Source organism: Meleagris gallopavo, chromosome 1 (genome assembly GCF_905368555.1).
Source record: "Meleagris gallopavo chromosome 1, MGAL_WU_HG_1.1, whole genome shotgun sequence".
NCBI lineage: Eukaryota > Metazoa > Chordata > Aves > Galliformes > Phasianidae > Meleagris > Meleagris gallopavo.
In genome coordinates this window covers 82,457,267-82,469,963 of record NC_139404.1, presented here as the reverse complement: position 1 = coordinate 82,469,963, position 12,697 = coordinate 82,457,267, and the positions used below count along the sequence as shown (strand labels likewise).

General features: G+C 42.6%; 1 long non-coding RNA gene across 6 annotated transcripts in view; it reads left to right on the top strand.

Moving 5' to 3' along the window:
- LOC104913508 (uncharacterized) overlaps nt 1-12,697 on the top strand; it is a 273,998-nt gene that overhangs the window by 200,450 nt on the left and 60,851 nt on the right. For all 6 annotated transcript variants that reach the window (XR_014886908.1, XR_014886910.1, XR_004161663.2 and 3 more), the window contains one exon: nt 5,570-5,654. This is a non-coding gene — a long non-coding RNA (uncharacterized LOC104913508). The remainder of the gene's footprint in view (nt 1-5,569; nt 5,655-12,697) is intronic.

The window sequence follows — 12,697 nt, the reverse complement described above, 5'->3', positions numbered from 1 at the left end:
TCAGAGATCGACCAACAATAGTAACGATATCTTGCTCACCTCTTACTCTTTCGGGACTTCTTGTTGCCCTCATTGGCGCCGGTGACCGTGGTCTTACTGAGGGCCCCTCCCCTGGACTTAGGGGTGCTTCTTGTGGATCTTGGAGCCACTCCTCTGGACCTCTCTCCTCTTCTTTCTTCTCTTCTAACTGAGTCGAGATTCGTTTCATTTTCCGTCCTCTTACAGGGGCAAGTGACATCAATTGTGGTGCTTCTTGTAGTTGATCAGGTTGGTCAGTTCCAATGCTCTCATCCTCCAGTTCAGCTCGGAGCCTGTCTCGTTCGATTATGAGAGTATCTAGCTCAGATTGGAGGGTGTCTTGTTGAGATTGAAGACTGTTGAGTTTGGATTGCAGGGAGTCTCTCTCAATTCGGAGGGCATCTCTCTCAGATTGGAGGCTGTTTCTCTCGACCAGGATACTCTCTCGCTCATTTTGCACTGTTTCCCTGAGACTCTCCTTTTCAATTTCACAAACTCTCTCCCTCTCCAGGATAGTATTGAATAAGGCCCGGTAAGCATTAGCCAGGCCCCAAATAATTTGGGCCTCCTCAGATCTTCCTGAGCCGCGAGATTCCTGTCTCAAATATCTGTTTAAATTTTCAGGGTCTTTCATGTGTTCTGGAGTAAAGTTCCATGACACCGAAGATTTCCATCTCTCTAAAGTCTCACCCAGGCCTCTCCACATTCCCTGCCACTCAGTATTTACTGGTTTTGGGGCAGACTTCCTCAAAATATAATAAATACTAATAATAAGTGAAATGGTGAGCAGTACATTCACGGAGATTAATAACGTGATCAGGTGAGCATTGAAAATCCGCATAAAGAATTCAAAGGAGAGGCTGGAAACCTGCTTAAAAATCCCCAACCCTGTAAAATTAGCAGCTCCCTCTGGAATGGTATGCCACATAATATGCAGATGCCACATAGTTATTTCCATCCATGTTTTCAATTGGCTATATATACCTATTGCTCCATAGAGCAAAGTGGTGAACTTAATTAAGGCCCAGTATGTTTTTAGCATTAAGAAAGAAGAGACAGTGGCATGCAGCCCCTTAAAAGGCAGTTTCAGTAGAGAAAGCATTTTTTCTCTTTTTTTTTTTTTTTTCTTTTACAGAAACAAGATAGCAAGGCTCAAAGTTTACAAATATCCTAGAGTATTGGCCGTCCGCCTGGACTTTTCAAGGTCACGCTTTCAGACAGTACTGGTGAAACAGATAAACTTTCCCAATGAAGCTGTCTGAGAGCGGAGAGAGAGATTTGTTCAAAAAGCTAAAAAGCAACTGTTGCCCGCATTCTCCACCAAGAATGTCAACGGTTTACGGGCTGGTTCGGCCCGGTTCCGTGACTAGAAGGGCGGAGGGATCCGCGGATCCGCGCCCCCGGGAAAAAAAAAAGAAAATAAGGGACCCCGAAATAATTGAAAACAGTGGCAACAATCTGAGGTAAAACAAAGTAATTTACTAAATATGGTATCAACAGAATTTTATAAGGAGAGAGAATGTGAAATTGATGGTGGATCGGCCTTACCACAACGCTGAGATGAGAAGCGCAGGCAGAGAAGCGCAGGCGAGAAGCGCAGGCAGAGAAGCGCAAGCGAAGCAGCGCAGGCAGAGAAGCGCAAGCGAAGCAGCGCAGGCAGAGAAGAGAGCATCAGGTGACCTTGCCGGGAGTTATATCTCCTCGCTGACCGCAAAGCCCCCTGGGGAAACGTAGCTGCTCTTCTCCGCTGGACAGGCACCCGGAACTTGAGCATCAGCAGTCAAACCCCCAGTACATTGCATGATGTTATGATGTGGAATACCGATAATGAAAAATCATGAAACCATGACAGACTGACTCAGAATTACTTAAGCAGAATATGTGAATCATATCAAACTACTCTAGAAGACTGCGTTATGGTCATTAGGAGATGGTTTATATCTTTTGTATCCTTGACTAAGACTAGATTTGAGACTGGAGTAAATTGATTCTGTACCTCCTTGTGCCTTCCCTTACAGCTGTTTAGTTGTAAGACGCTGAAACAATTTGGCATGGAAGAGGGCTCATTTCCTAATTTATCCAGTCCCATGGCTGTGGAATTTAGGATTGGCAACTATACATATACAGTAACTTCGTTAATTCTTGGAAGTAGAGCTCGTGAGGTTGAAAGGTACCCAGAAAAACTTATTAGCATTGTTGCTTGAGGTCCTACGCTTATCATGCAACCATGAGCTGGTTCTGAATTTTTTCAGATCTTCTGAACTGAAACATATTTTATACTGATGGATGAGTTTACTTTCAACAAGTATGTAACTTTCTGTTTATTCCTATCTATTAGCCAGTTACATCAGGGTAGGAGCTTTGGCTTGAGCTGAACTCTGGTGACGGTATCAGTAAAGTCCTAGGTTGGCCTGAATTGTCTTTAACTATTTCATTCCAAATATAATTCAGAAAATATTGTTCTAGATAACAGCAATAATGAGGGACTTTCACATACAATTGTTGTGTGAGAATATCTCCTACAAATAGTTATGAGAGTTAACTGGCCTGGAAAGAATAATGCCCCCTTGTAGTGAGTGGGGGAAATTAGGTGAGTGTCTTGCTGAGTAACCAAATTCAACTTTATGAGCAGATATAATCGAAGTTTTCAAATAGGTAATTCAGCTTCCACAGCTGCTGGTTTTCTGAATTTTTTGACTTTGAGCTTTCACTGACTGAATGCCAGTTTCCTTGTCTGGTTAGCAGTTGAACAAAGAGTTTCAGTATTGTTTACTCAAGATGATTCTTCACCTGTAGTAAAACCCACAGTTACGTAAAATCACTTAATGTTGACTAGATTTTATCTTCTTTAAATCTACATTACTTTAGCAATTACTTTTGCAGTCAGTTTACAGTAATGCTAACAGGTCTGCATAACTTAAAATGATATTTTGTGTTAACATGAACAGAAGCCAGTAATTATAGATGATTCCAGTGTTATATTAAATAACAAAGGTCTGTGTCTCTCAGTAGCATAAATACTAGAAAGGGAATACAGCTGAATTCTCCCACAGGTAAGCTGTATTTGACAGTAACACCTGTGCTTCAGTTTCTTCCTTGTAATGAGAGGAAGACAAGACTTGATCGTGTGGAGTGCTTACAGTTTTCTGAACAGCTGCTATAATTGTTAAGGCTAAGAGCACCTCTCTTGCTTGCACTAGGACAATGGAAGCCTACAAAATAAGCAGCTCATTTTGTGAAATATTTATATATTCATCCCCATAAAAGTACCTACCCCATCTGTAAAACTACAGTGAAGCAAAATACAAATATATTAGCTCAGAATCACTGTTAAGGGCTTCCTAATAGATTCATACAAATTTCACCTGACCTCCTTCATATTTCTCTTCACTGCATCTTCTGTGTTTAGAGAGCAGGTTAGTCTTCATGGAGCACTGAGTACAGAACATACTGTTTGCAGTGCATAAAAATGGGATTCATTATAGAAAATGAGTCCCAATGTCAAAGACTGTGCTTTCCCATGGCCCTTCTTACCCAAGCTTACTCTGATTTTCAAGAAATTTAAGAGAGTAGAACAGCAAAAGTATGCAGATCAAAATCTTAATGAATTTTTTGGGCTACTCTGTGGCACAATGGGTGCTTAACAGCTTGAATTAGGGATGAAAAAGGAAGAAAGATACAATAATTTAAGTATTAGTCCAGAATTCAGGGGCCTTCAGTCAGTTCCTAGCTGTCATGAGATGTTAGTCACTCCATTTTGTAAAATTCCCTATCTGTAAAATAAATTTAACAGATGTAACTTTTCTTTTTGGGAACTCTTATGAAATTGTTTGTATCTGCATCAAGAAAGCTGTGTAAGCCATTAACGTAAGCAGGCAGTGCAATGTTGTTGGTTTTTTTGGTTGCTTTTTTTTTTTTTTCCATGTGGTATATTGAACAGAAAACTTTCCATTATAAGTGTAAAGGAAATGCTACCTGCATTTTCGTGGTTAATTTATAATTTGAAAAAGAAGGTGAAAATCTACATGCAACGTTCATAATGTGCTATTCTGTCAGCAGTAAAATATGAGGTGAAGTTTGATGGACTTCTGAAACCATCCCACAACTTACCAGCTATCTTTTAGGTTCTTTGTTTCTCTCTTCTTCATAATTGTGAAGATATCTTCCTGTCATACTAGATGACTAAAGAAGACAAGATTGTATGCGTTCAGGTGGCTATGAGTATTGAGATGTGTTTTATGGCTCAATAACTAATTACAAGTCTTAAAAACTGTTTGTTTTATAAATCATGACTTTTTGCCCTTTCTATAGCCTCTGTCCTTTCTGTTTCCTGTTCAAGCCAAAGGGTTAGTCACATGTGCCTCCTATGCCTTGGACACTCAGTACAGCATCAGGACATTGTAAAGAAGTGGTGCAAAAGTGTTGCTCAGACCCAAGAAGAGACAGAAGATTTCTCCTGATGTCTCTATTCCCTCCCCTGTTGTACTGTAGGAAACTATGATCTTAGGAACATGTTTCTCACCCTGAGCCTTTTAGGAACTTTATGAAAGTATATCTACCTTCATCTCATCTTCCCTGAAGCCTCTTCTAACCTTAACTGAAATAGCATAGGATGCTTCTTTATTGGGAAGATAAAGACAGAAGGGAATAAGTGGGAAAATAAACTCTTTAGAATCTAGTTGGAGCTGGTGATGCAGTAAATCCAACTTTTCATTTGCTTCCTTGCAATTGTCATTTGTTTCTGCCATAACGCATTAATGTAGCTGAAAGGCTAACTACTTAAGCCACTGGATGATTGCTTTTTTTTTTTCCTTTCTGTTTTATGCCCACTATATATTTTCATAGGTTGGACTGTCATTACAGTGAAGGTAAATTTTTTGTCCTTTCTCTAGGGTCTAAATGTATCAGAAAATAAAGTCACAAAGATATTTATAGTATCACTTGCAGTGTATCTGAGTATACCTAAAGTCTAAAAATACCTATTTTAATTAGTGACCTCTTGGGAGTGAGCTGAGAGTTCCATTTTTAGTTACAAGATATTGAAGGACATGGAACTCTGGGACAGTTTCAGGACAATAATGTAGCACAGATTTCAGTAGCATAGTTATTTGCCCAGCAGAGGAATTGGGAAAGTTTGTGATTGTGCCATTGAACATCAAAGCGTGCTTATACTGTGACTACAGTGTGACTGAGACATCTTTAAAGTCATGATGTTGTATGTTAAACATCACTCCGTTAAAACATGGAGGAGCAAGAACGCTGTCATGGGAATGTGCTAGGGTAAGTTTAGATTGGATATCAGGAAAAACTTTACAGAAAGGGTTGTTAAGCACTGTAATAGGCTCCCTAGGGAGGTGGTTGAGTCACCATCCCTGAATGTGCTTAAAAACCGTTTGGATGTGGTGCTCAGGGACATGATTTAGCAGAGAGTTGTTAGAGTTTAGCAGAGAGTTGTTAGAGTTAGGGTAGTATGGTTAGGTTGTAGTTGGACTTCATGATCTTGAAGGTCTTTTCCAACCTGAGTGATTCTATGATTCTCTTCTTATTGCAGGTGGTTTTCTCTTCTATCCCTTCAGTGGCGGAGAAGGATACTGAGAGGATCAAAAAAACCCTCCTCATAAATAAATGGCTCAGAGGTTGGTGCAAACACAAGAATTTTGGTTTTTTTGACCATGGGGCAATTTACTCAGCACCTGGCATGACAGCTGCAGATGGAACTCAGCTGTCTGCAAGGGGTAAAAGGATCCTAGCCCAGGAACTGGCAGGACTCATTGAAAGGTGTTTAAAGTAGGTAAGAAAGGGGACAAAAAATGAGGGCCACTGCTGTTGAGCGACTAATTTGAGGCTTAAAACAGAGCTTGATGGGTGATGAGGATGGAGTTCAAAGGGATGGAGAGGGGCAGGGGGATGCTGCTTCCCTAAAGTGTCTGTTCACTAATGTGCACAGTATAAGAAATAAACAGGAAGAGTTGGAAATCTGCGTGCGGTTGCACGACCACGAAGTCATTGCAATCACAGAAATATGGTGGGGCAGCTCGCATGACTGGAATGTTGTCACGGAGGGCTATGTTCTTTTTAGGAATAATCGTCTGGTGAGGCAGGGTGGTGGAGTTGTTCTTTATGTGAGAGAGCAGCTAGAATGTATTGAACTTCACCTGGGGGACAGTGGTGTAGCAGTGCAGAGCTTGTGGGTAAGAATCAAGGGGCAGGCTGGCATGGGTGACACTATTGTGGGTGTGTACTACAGGCCCCCTGATCAGGAGGAGGAGGTTGATGAGACCTTCCATAAGCAACTGGAAGTAGTGTCATGATCCCAGGCATTAGTGCTTATAGGGGACTTCAATTATCCAGATATTTGCTGGATAAGCAACACAGCCAGGCACGCACAGTCTAGAAGGTTCCTGCAATGTGTTGAAGACAACTTTCTGATGCAGGTGGTGGAAGAACCGATGAGAGGAGAAGTGTTGCTGGACCTTATTCTCACTAATAAGGAAGGGCTTGTCAAGGAAGTAAAGGTCGGGGGCAGTTTGGGTTGTAGTGACCATGAGATGGTGGAGTTCAAGATCTTGAGTGGAAGAAGCAAAGCAAAAAGTAGGATTGCTACCTTGGATTTTAGGAGAGCCAACTTCGATCTCTTCCGGGACCTACTTGGAGCTATCCTGTGGGCTTAGGTGTTAGAAGGTGAGGGGGCCTGTGAGAGCTGGTCGGCATTTAAACAGCTCTTCTTCCAAGCTCAGGATCGGTTTGTCCCTGTGAGCAAGAAATCAGGAAGGGGTGGCAGGAGACCTGTGTGGATGAGCAAGGAGTTCATGCACAAACTCAAAGGGAAGAAAAAGGTCTGTGAAATGTGGAAAAAGGGTCTGACCACTTGGGAAGAATATAGAAATGTTATCAGAGCCTGCAGGGATGTGATGAGGAAGGCTAAAGCCTGCCTGGAATTGAATCTGGCAGAGGTGATAAAAGGTAATAAAAAAGGCTTTTTAAAGTATGTTAACAGTAAAAGGAAGACTAGGGAGAATGTGGCTCCCCTACTAAGTGAGGGGGGTGTTCTGGTAACAGGGGATGCTGAGAAGGCAGAGATACTGAATGCCTTCTTTGCTTCTGTCTTCAGTGAAAAAGCTCTCCCCCAGGAATCCCAGACCCTGGAGGTTAGTGAGAGGGTCTGGGGAATGGAAGACTTCCCTTTAGTCAGGGAAGAGGCGGTCCGAGAGCACCTAGGCAACACCAATGTTCATAAATCCATGGGACCCGATGGGATGCATCCACGGGTGCTGAGGGAGCTGGAAGAGGTGATTGCTGAACCGCTCTCTGTCATCTTTGAGAGGTCTTGGAGAATGGGGGAGGTGCCTGAAGACTAGAGGATAGCCAGTGTCACTCTGGTCTTCAAAAAGGGCAAGAAGGAAGATCCAGGTAATTACAGGCCAGTCAGCCTCACCTCTGTCCCTGGAAAGGTGATGGAACAGCTTGTGCTGGATACCATCTCCAGACAACTGGGAGAAAAGGTGGTTATCAGGAGCAGTCAGCATGGGTTCACCAGGGGGAGGTCATGCTTGACCAACCTGGTAGCCTTCTACGATGTTGTCACTGGCTGGGTGGATGGGGAGAGAGCAGTGGGTGTAGTCTACCTTGATTTCAGCAAGGCATTTGATACTGTCTCCCACAACATCCTTATAACAAAGCTGAGGAAGTGTGGGATAGATGAGTGGACAGTGAGGTGGGTTGAGAACTGGCTGACTGGCAGAGCACAGAGGGTCGTCATTGGTGGTGCAGAGTCTGGTTGCAGACCTGTAACTAGCAGTTCCTCAGGGGTTGGTGTTGGGTCTGGTCTCGTTCAACATCTTCATCAATGATCTTGATAGGGGATAGTGGCCACCCTCAGCAAGTCTACTGATTATACGAAGTTGGGAGGATTGACTGACACGTCTGAAGGCTGTGCTGCCATTCAGTGAGACCTGGACAGGCTGGAGAGCTGGGCAGTAAGAAATCAGACGAGGTTTAACAAAGGCAAGTGTAGAGTCTTCCATCTAGGGAGGAATAATTGCATGCACCGGTACAGGTTGGGGGATGAGCTGCTGGAGAGGAGCTCTGCAGAGAGGGACCTGGGTGTCCTGGTGGACGACAGGTTGGCCATGAGCCAGCAGTGTGCCCTTGTGGCCAAAAAGGCCAATGGCATTCTGGGGTGCATTAAGAAGAGCGTGTCCAGCAGGTCGAGGGAGGTGATCCTCCCCCTCTACTCTGCCCTGGTAAGGCCTCATCTGGAGTACTGTGTCCAGTTCTGGGCTCCTCAGTACAAAAAAGACAGGGATCTCTTGGAAAGAGTCCAGCGGAGGGCCACAAAGATGGTGAAGGGCCTGGAGCATCTCCCCTATGAAGATAGGCTAAGTGAACTGGGTCTGTTTAGCCTTGAGAAAAGACGACTGAGAGGGGACCTGATCCAGGTCTATAAATATCTAAGGTGTGGGGGGCAGAGTGGGGAGGCCAGACTGTTTTCAGCAGTGTGTGGAGACAGGACGAGGGGAAACGGACATAAGCTGCAGCATAGGAAGTTTCGCACAAATGTGCGCAAGAGCTTCTTCACGGTGAGGGTGACGGAGCACTGGAACAGGCTGCCCAGGGAGGTTGTGGAGTCTCCTTCTCTGGAGATACTCAAGATCCACCTGGACACCTACCTGTGCGACCTGGTGTAGGGAACCTGCTTTGGCAGGGGGGTTGGTCTCGATGATCTCTGGAGGTCCCTTCCAACCCCTACAGTTCTGTGATTATGTACTAAATTCCTAAATACAGATACTTTGGTTAGAAGGTATTTGTTGATGGGATGCACGGAACTTGTCTTGTAAGGAAAAATTGCACATTAATCAGTGGTATAAGTTAATTTTTTTTACATAGTTATCCTATAGAACTGACCTCTGAGTTTTGTTTATGTGTTCCTGTTGGAATAAATGTGAGTGTACGTCTAAGGCAGAAGGCGGAATAACAGTACTGTGTTAAGTTGCCAGATTTATAGTCTGTCACATCCCTCTGTCTGACTAGCCCTGTTAGGCAGGGTTAATATCACTGTGGAAAACTGAACTGAAGATTGTCTAATTTACTAGATTTCAATCTTAACTAATATTATGGTACATAAATGGGAGGACAGAGGAGGAAGCATTTATCTTGCACAATGCAGTAAAACAGTGATTGTGATTGAAAAGTGGTTGTGTCTTGTTCTATTTACTTTTGTTGTCCTCGGATAGTAATGGTAGTAGACTGTTTCCTTGACTGTTTCCTTTACGTACACCTCTTGTCACTAGACACATGCAGATGTTACTGCAGGTGAGCTGGGGAAAGAGTTCAGTTGCTAGCAGGTCTACCAGACCTCTTCCAGCTCTCATACTGGAGTAAATTTCAGCCAGCTTGCTTTCCATTTTACTTGCTTCAAGCTTTTATTTACTGCTGCATAATAGCATGCAAGTGTGACAAGAGATAATACTTATTCCTGTGCTTTCACAATAATAGTGTCGCACTGACTTTGGTAAAGCACTGCCTGGTCCTGAGTGTAAACTGGATCAGACTGGCATTCACGGGCTGGACTTTTCCACAGGGCACAGAGGAGTGAGGACTGTATCCACTATCTCATGGAGCTCCCTTAGACCTTTGTGAAAGTACTACGTGTTGTGCTTATCTCCATGTTCCTAGTTATTAGCTCTGGATGGTTTAATAACAGTGAAGTTATTGCTGCATTCTGTGATTGATGTGATATGCTGTCCATGTGCAACCAGTGTTGGGTATCTGCATGCGTAGCTTCCAGCTGTAGTTATGTTAGATGAAGAATGTGAACCAACTCTGCTGAAACCAATGGGAACTTTCCCATGACTCTGATTTGAAGCTAGATATAGCTGTATTTTGACATGAAATTTATGCATACTTCCTAGAAATTGCCCCCACAGGACAGTGTTGGAACACAATGTTGGAGGAAGATTCAATAGAAACTTGTACAGCTCTGGACAGAGTTACACTGGTGAATGTTCTGGGCTGTACAAGCTGAACTCTTCCAACTCCATTTAAAGCAGGCCCTCTCTTTTGTCTAAGAGAGTGCTATTTTTGGTGGTTTGTCCTTTCAGTTGCCTGTTCTCCACCAGTTGTTGTCAAATACATTGAATTGTTATACAACTTCTGTATTTGCTATGCTGTTATATGACCATGCATTTATGGGAACAAAAAGTCCAGCAGGTCTGTAATGATTTCTGTTTCTCAGTGGCAGGAGCCATGGCAGCAACAGCAGATATATGCTAGGAATATCTCCTGACGAGAGAGCAAGAGCAAGGATGCATGTAGGTATCACTGTGCACACTGACACTCTCCTCCCAAGGGAACTGAGGAAGTAAGCCAGTTAAACTGGAAATAGGCAGTGTTAATTGAAGATCTTTCTGCCTGACTCTGCAAAGATTTAACCAGACCAAGGTTTGGTAGGAGATTCATTTTAAGGCACAACTGCTTAAAAATTCCCCTTATTTCTGTGCTGTCAGTCAGAGCCTGTCAGCTACCTCAGTGGTAAGCATCTACCTCCACACTGTGTGTCTGCCTCTGTGTCCCCAGCCCTTTTCAGTTCATCAGAAACTAACACTGAGGATCCAGCATGTCTTTACTACTGGGAAGTTCCACTATTCAGATGTTGTTATCTTGAAAATTTAGCTGTATAATGCTAAGAGCCAGAAACATATACAAAACTGTGTTTCTCTTCCTAGGTCTGCTGCTGAAGTCTGACTGTAGTTAGTGGAGGCTTTGCAAAAGATACACCAGCAAGACTAGCACAGATAGTACTCTCAAAAGAAATAATAATAATAATAATAATGTAAGTTATTCAGGTGAGTGGAAGGAGCTGCTATGGGACATTTATTTCAGGTTACAGTGTGCCCTTAAACTAAAAGCTTCTGATGAGTCACAGAATGGGTGTATCAGTGGTAACAAATTCTACTAATGCATTCAAGTTCTGGCCATAAGACAGTTTCCATGTGATGGCCTCTGTCCTTGAATTCAGCCCTACAGGTTGTATTGATATGGTTTTGTACAGATAACTCTTCACCAGGACCTGAATGAGAATGTTAACTTGCTCTAAGCAGACTTCTAATTACCTGTTGAAAAAGTAAAATAGATTTTGGCCACAGTACCTTGGGTTGGTTTTTAAGCAAAAGCATGCTGTGTCTCATTTGTGTACGTAAGATGAGCTGGGAAGAGGGATGGGTATGAGATAATAATGTTTGCAGCCCATTTGTTTGGGCTTGATAAATCTCCAAAGAATGAGAAGTTTCACAAGGACATAGCTAAGGTGAGAGAACGAGTAGCAGGCTTTCAGGTCTGTGTAGATACACATGCATGTTGGTACATACTGGGGATCTAAAGGTAGCTAAGGTCCGTTAATACACCGTATTTGAGCTAAATGCAGACACAGTGCCAAGACACTTAATACCACTGTCTGTCTAATGATGTTTCATTAGCACTATGTTATTGAAATAAGTTCTAACTATTATGGATGATAGGAAAAATGTATATGATTGCTAGCATTTTACTCAGTGACTGGCCTCTTGTTGAGAAAGGGCCATCATAGAGTAGATGAATTTTATGTGAAGTGATCGCCATAAAAGACTGTGAAAGATAGAGGACTCTGTAGTCCATTACCAGTCTTCTGAATCTTTCATGTTATTAAATTAATCTCATTATAATGCGTCTTTTCAACAGGAAACTATCAAATGGATCCCAAGAATGTTGTCATTCTGACACAGCTCATTCAGATTCACTTATCTCACAATAAAAAGTCTAGTTGGAATATACCAGCTGTACAGAAGATGAATAGTTTAGATGTCTATTTGGAACCACTGTAACTAGATCTTTTCTCTCCAGTAATGTAATTTTGTCTTGCTGTATCTAATTGCATGTAATTGTTGACTCTTACGATGAGGTTGCTCTGTTTTTTGTCTTAATAATGTCTCCAAAGCCTTAAGCTATGAAAAATCAAGATTACCTAGAATTGTCCTGAGTGATGCCATAGAAGAACACCTTCCTTGGGCTTTCAAGGATTTCATAGCACAGAATTATTATCTTTTTTTTTTTTTTAATGGAAAAGAACTTCTAAAACCTCCTGTAAGATGAGAAGGTCTGTGAATCGGTTCAGTAGTCAACCCTGACATATGAGACAGAGACTGAACTAGCCAGGTGTTCTCTTGACCACATCATACCCAGAAGCCATTTCTGACACTCCTAAAATGTAGAGTTATCACATGATGCTTAGGTTTATGTTATACTTCGCTCATTTACATGTAATTTGCATGATAATTTCTCTCTGGGGCAGCAGAATAACTGGTTGCTGTGCACTGTTAAAACACCTCAGTGGTCTCTCTTTTAAAGATAGTTTAGCACCTAGATTATGACTTTGGATGCTCGTTGCCAGCCGTAGTTCTCTCATGCTTGAGTAAGAACTAACTTTTCATTCAGCTCTAGTTCTCTGTTCCATTTGTAGCTATCCCTGTCTTAAATTCTTCAGCAAATTTGATCCCTGCACTAGAGGGCAGTCAGAGTCAGCTGCACCAGCTGGTAGGTACGTCACAGCAGCCCTGCAGAAGTGGAAAAATGTGTGAGCAGATGGGGTTCCCAAGTCTCAGGACTTGCCTTTTGGTCCTTCACCCCCATAGTATTCATTAGTTTG